Source organism: Condylura cristata, unplaced genomic scaffold (genome assembly GCF_000260355.1).
Source record: "Condylura cristata isolate star-nosed mole 26May11 unplaced genomic scaffold, ConCri1.0 scaffold00019, whole genome shotgun sequence".
Taxonomy (NCBI): domain Eukaryota; kingdom Metazoa; phylum Chordata; class Mammalia; order Eulipotyphla; family Talpidae; genus Condylura; species Condylura cristata.
Genome location: NW_004567120.1, coordinates 25741254 through 25747253, shown reverse-complemented (window position 1 = coordinate 25747253; position 6000 = coordinate 25741254).

The window sequence follows — 6000 nt, the reverse complement described above, 5'->3', positions numbered from 1 at the left end:
AGATAATTATGCCTAGTTAAATGAGTGAGGGCTACATTCCCAGGGGCTACCTTACTGTCTACATTTCAACTTCAGCAGGTGGGTGGTTAATTTTGCCTAGTTAAATGAGTGAGGGCTACATTCCCAGGGGCTACCTTACTGTCTACATTTCAACTTCAGCAGGTGGGTGGTTATTTGTGCCTAGTTAAATGAGTGAGGGCTACATTCCCGGTTACAAGGATGCAAGTTTCCCAGCACCATTGTCAATAGTTATTGATCTGATGGTCAGTGGGGCCACACTTGGCTTAGCCACGGAGGGCCCAGAATATAAACAGAAGAATAAGGTGTGATGGCCTGAGGGGCATGACTCCATTTCTACTTATTGAAATAAGTATTGGGGTGTGGAGAAGGACCAGATTGAACAGTCAGCATGGAGAGGAGTCAGCATGGAGAGGACAGTCAGAGGAGTCAGCATGGAGAGGAGAAGCTTTTTTAGCTAACACAACACACATGCAAGGTCAGGTGCATTCTACTTAATAGACCAATCACATCTTCATGGTGATAGCTTGGAGATGGGTGGAAGGTAAGGGGAGGAGAGGAATGTTTTAGAGGATATAAGGTGAGAGCTTCTGCAGCTTTGAAAGGAGATAGTCTGGTCAGGTCAGAGAAAGAAAATGGCAATGTTACTAATCTCTTCCTCCATAACTCCTAGGGCAAGACCTAGGGCAAGTCGTAGCACTTCCTAGCACATGTTACCCCCCATGGGGGTACACGGAATCAATGTATTGGGGGAGGTGAACAATCCACATTTACACTTTCTAAGAAAAGATTTATTTATTTAGGCATACAGAACTGGGGTATAGGCCAGAGATGCGGAGGGTGAGAGGATTCACCAGAGACAGAGCGGGGAGCAGAACAGGCAGATCGACGAAGTACACTGCTGAGGGGAGCAGCGGGTAGGTCAGGAGAGGTCTGCTGGCCATGTGGTCACCTCCGGGGTGGGGATAGAACTCATGCTGAAGTGGCTTTAGCTTCTTAGCACTGTGCTTTAACCTGCTGCACCACCAGGGAGGGCCCCATATTTTCACTTTTATTCTCCCTCATGTGTGTGACTTTTCCTTGACTGATACCTTCCTTATTCTAGTGTGTGGTTTTGGTTGGGAGACAGGTGTTGACTTATAGAACTTGTGCTAGGAAATAGATCTCCTTAATGATTGTTTTAAGTATACAAACAGCAAAATAGTGATGGTCTTGGTTTTCCATCCATGGCAGAGACTGCTGGTTGAATACTAAAACATTTTCTTGCCTTCTTTCTAGGGTCATGGTGCATGGCTATGTCTTCTAGAGCTCTTTGTACAGTAGGTTTAGCCATTAGATACATTCTCCCAGTGATATGTCATTGGATGTTACGTGTGCCACTTATAGGACTGAAGAACGTGAGTGTGCCTCCTCTATACTACAGTCACGACAAGCTGACTTGGACCAAGCAGATAGTGGATGTCCATGATCTTGGGGTGGAAGCGTAGCTTCCTGAAGGCAAATGAGATCCCTGTGTGATCATGGAGCATAACTGCCTTGTAGACGTTGATCATGTATTTGTATCATAAATATCATGAAAGACATTTATCAACTTAAAAATGGCACTGTATTGTGAGTACTTGTTATAGCAAAAGCATCGTTTTACCCAAAATACTGTCAATATGCTCTAGATAGACTCTCAGTCCCCCTATGCATCTGCACGTCATCCCATGCTCGTGGCCAGGTGTGGGGCTTCAGCAACAAGCCTGCTGGGTTGTCAATGGCAGCAGACCAGAAAACAGGTCATGAAGTCCATATGTGGGGAGCAGTAACAAGTCTCTAGTACCACACTAGGAGATACAAAGGTAGCGATTGCATTATCTGTCCAGCTGTTCTGGCAAGAACAGCCCAGCCTAGTGGCTTGAGATGCAGCAGCCCCGTGCCAGCTCTGGTGGTGGCAGGCCTTTCAGGCCCTCTTGGGTACCTCTGATCTCCCATGGTCCCCTCTTCCCTGGCAGAAGCAGCAGCACAGGCAGCAATAACAATAGCATTAACAACAGGCGTAGTGTCCAGCAGGGGCAGCCATGACCCCGTGAGTGCCCAGTGAGTGGCCATGAGGGGCCACAAGAGGCACCCCCCTGGAGGAGCCCCATTAGATTTATATGATTTATAGACAAAGCCAGCACGCAGCCAAGTTTAGGCCCAGCGTGCAGAACCATGTTTTGTGCATGGGAAGTGTAAGTATACATCAAGGGCACCTGTTGCTCACTCTTCTCTGCACAGAGACGGACCTCATCGCTAGGCCCCATGTTATTGTTAAGGGGAAGGATGTCCTAAGGGAACTCTGCAGAATCTTGTGGACTCCACCCCCTACTCCAGCTTTCTGGACTCTACCCCCTACTCCAGTGATTGGAAACTACAACTCCCAGCAGTGCCAGGGAGAGAACTGCGAGGACCCAGGGGCGGAGCTAAGCAGGCATTCTGGGACATTGGGGGATAAATAGGGTGCCACTGTGTCTCTTGTGCTCTCGCTCAGGAAAAGGCAAGGCTCTCTGGACCGCGTGACTCGGGGCTTTCAGTTAGTTTGTACCAGAACTCCAAGTCAGCCCAGCCGGTAAGATGTTCCAGTTGTTTCCTTTTCTTTTTCCCTTTTGTAAATAAACCCGTTATTGACCCTTTTGTGTGAGCCTGCAGTACAACTGAATTTTAAGTGCGTGGGTGAGGCCCCATAGACAGGAGGCCCAGTTCACACTGGAGTGCCCTGTAACCTTATCCCTGGGCCTCTTATGCTGGGAGGTCATGGTGAGGAACAGTCTTGAGAAACTGAGCAAACTGTTTTCTCATTGGCCCTACATAGACTCACACCAGAGTCCCAGATTCAAGTTAGTATCTCTTTCCTCCAGTTAAATTTATGTAGGTGCAGGCAAGCCTCCTTACACCTGTTGCGGGTTGTCTGTGCATCTGCAGAGAAAATGGCACTTGTCCTTCCGGAAGGGAAGGTGACCTGGCCAAGAGTAGGGGTCAGCTTGATGGGAGTCAAGTGTGCTGTCTGCTATGGAAACGCCAACTGACCTATGCTGGGACCAAGACTGTTTAGAATTAACCTCAAGCACAGATCAATGGCGTTAAAGATCCCAGGTGAAAATATCTGAGAGTGATTAGTTGTTTTCTTGAAAAAAATTGAAACAAAACCTTTACAATTCTAATAAAGGATGCCAGACATGGAAATGAAAATTCACATTGTGTTGTCATTCTGACTGGGCCTGTGGTTGTTGCTAGAGATTGCATTCTGTGGGAAATTTCACTTGAATGTTTTATTAGAGCTTCAGGTTTCTCCAGCAAAGGAAAGTAGGATTGTGAAAGAGTTGCCAAACCTCAAAGACACTTGATACAAGGCACGCTGACTCTTCCTGGAACAGAAGAGCCTTCCTTTCTTTGGGTGGCTAGAAATGGAATCTTTTGTTTTCCTAGAAAGCCATGGAAAGCCTTTGTTGATTTCATAAAAGGAGAATGTAGGTTTAAGAAGAATCATCTATGTCACTTCCTTGAAGACAGTGAGAAATGTGCATCTTGTAAATATGAAAGAAGAGTGTGAATTATTTTAGCTGGAAGTTTAAAGGGTGATCTCAGAAGCTCTAATACTTGAGCAACTAAGATTTACTCTTCTTTGTAATTGGGGGACAGGAGGTGAAACTGCATAGAGAAATTTAGCCCATGTTAGAATTAAATACTTTTTTGCATTCTAAAGGAGAGTGAAGCTATAAATCATGAAAATTTCTTTGAAAGTCTTTGAAAATAACTTTTCATCCACTTCAAGGGGAAATACTCGAGCACCTGGTTAGTACCAGGTGGTATTAGTAGCTGATTGAAGTTTTTTAAACAGGCAGGAGGTATTTTGATTCAGTTGGGAACTGTTTGTGTATATTTTCCTTGGTCACCACTGTTCTATTATCTGCTTCTGAGTTTGACCACTTTAGATAGTTCATACAAATGGAATCATACAGGATTTGTCCTCCTGAGACTAGCTTATTTCACTTAGTATAATATTTTCAAGTTTCATCCAAGCCATGACAAATGGTGGGCTTTCTTTTATAAAGACAATAATATTCCATCTTATGTAGAAATATCACATTTTCTTCATCACACATCTGCTGGTGAACATTTGGGTCATTTCTAGATCTTGGCAATTGTGAATACTAATTGGGGTTGAGAAGGTGTAGGGTAACTCGTTAGGGGAATGGGCTAGAGAAGGACGCAGGCGAAAATACAGTGAAGGTCTTGCTTTATTATCTGGCATCTACTCAAAACTTAACACTGTTGTTCGAGGTACGAGGAAGACACTATTCTTGGGCTCCAGTGAACTGGTGACCAAGCATGCGATGCATGAACCTATATAGAACAGATGGAGATTAATAGTACAAATTGGAGTTACCCAAATCCTGTTCCAGAGGATGAATCCTCAACTCTTTCTGCAGTATGGCATTGTATCTCTAAGGCTATTGCAAAAATTTCCAAGTGAGACTAGTGAGTTTACTTGTTAAAACATTTTCTTGCATTTAAAACTGGGGACTTCAGGAGGCGATTAATAGCATTGTGGCTGTAGAGAATCTGAGTTGAAACTTGCTCCCATTGGGTTTTCCATGCGATTGGATACAATCTTTAACTGCAAAGCTCTGAAGCAATTTGCCATGATTTGAATGTGTAGTGTGTGTGCGCGTTGTGTGGTGGTCAGTGGTGATAACACTTAGCAATTATCCCCGGGGTGGGGTGGGAGTACAATTTGTGGCAATTTTCAGTCTCTGTGGTGTGTAAATAATTCCACAGGGCCAAGTCTAGACTGCCAATTGGACATCACTGAATGTGGAATTTGGAGGAAGAACATAGAATTTAGCTTTCAAAGGCTCCTACAAACAGGTGCCAGTGCACCACTGGCACAGAGGTAGGGATGAGGAGGCGGGATGAGGGTGGTCAGGGACATCAAACAAAGGAACGACTTAAAAAAAACACACACACTAAAGGAAGAAGCAAGGTCAGAGGCTGCCTTATCAGTTTCCCACAAAGGTCAAAGTTGTAATTAAACCACACTGCTGAAGGTGCTGGCCGATTGGCTGGGCTGCCTCAGACGGACAACATCAGCCTTCACTTTGGGAGGTTTCTACTTATTGAAATTATACCTTTAAGAAGTTGCTCACTTTGAAACGAATCTATGGCGATACAAATCAGAATAGTGGTTGCCTTCTGGATGTAGAATAGCAAGGGCACAGGGAAGCTTACTTGGGTGCTGAAGACTTTCCGTATCTTGACATGCTGGTGATTATTTATATGTTAACTCATATATCAGTAACATATAAGAAAAAAAGTTGCTTGCTTTGATCACCCCTATAATATTTCTTCTAGGTATATGTTAGATAAACAACTTCAGGAAAGGAGTAGAAGGCAGGGAAGAAATACAAATTATCTTATTAGGTGATGTACATACCAGTAGCTGTACTGAAGATGGCGTGTTTTTGCACTGTGTACATTTCACACAGTGCATCATTCATTACACTCACGGTCGTATTAGCTAGGAAATTGGGATCAGGTAAATAACACCAGGAAGTAATGACTGTTGACATTAGGGGTAGTAATCTGTTTTCCTGGAACAAACTGCAAATGTATTCTGTTTGGAATTAATACAGTATTTTAAATTTTATCCATAAAAATGACTTATGAGATTGAATCCATTAGTTTAATGGAATATCACAATCATTATTCCAAACTTATTTATATTGCAATCAGTAGAATGGGATGTTGCTTCCGAATAAGAAAATGAACGTGAATGCCAAAGATTTTCTCTTATTTAATTTTAATAACTGTAAATCATCATATGTGATATGTATTTTTCATATTTGTGCCTGTAAGTAAATTCCACAGAGAAAATAGAAGAGGGAAAAGTCACATTAAACCTTGCAAACTGTTTCTCTCAGATGGTTTTAGAACTTTACATTTCCACCATGAAATGAT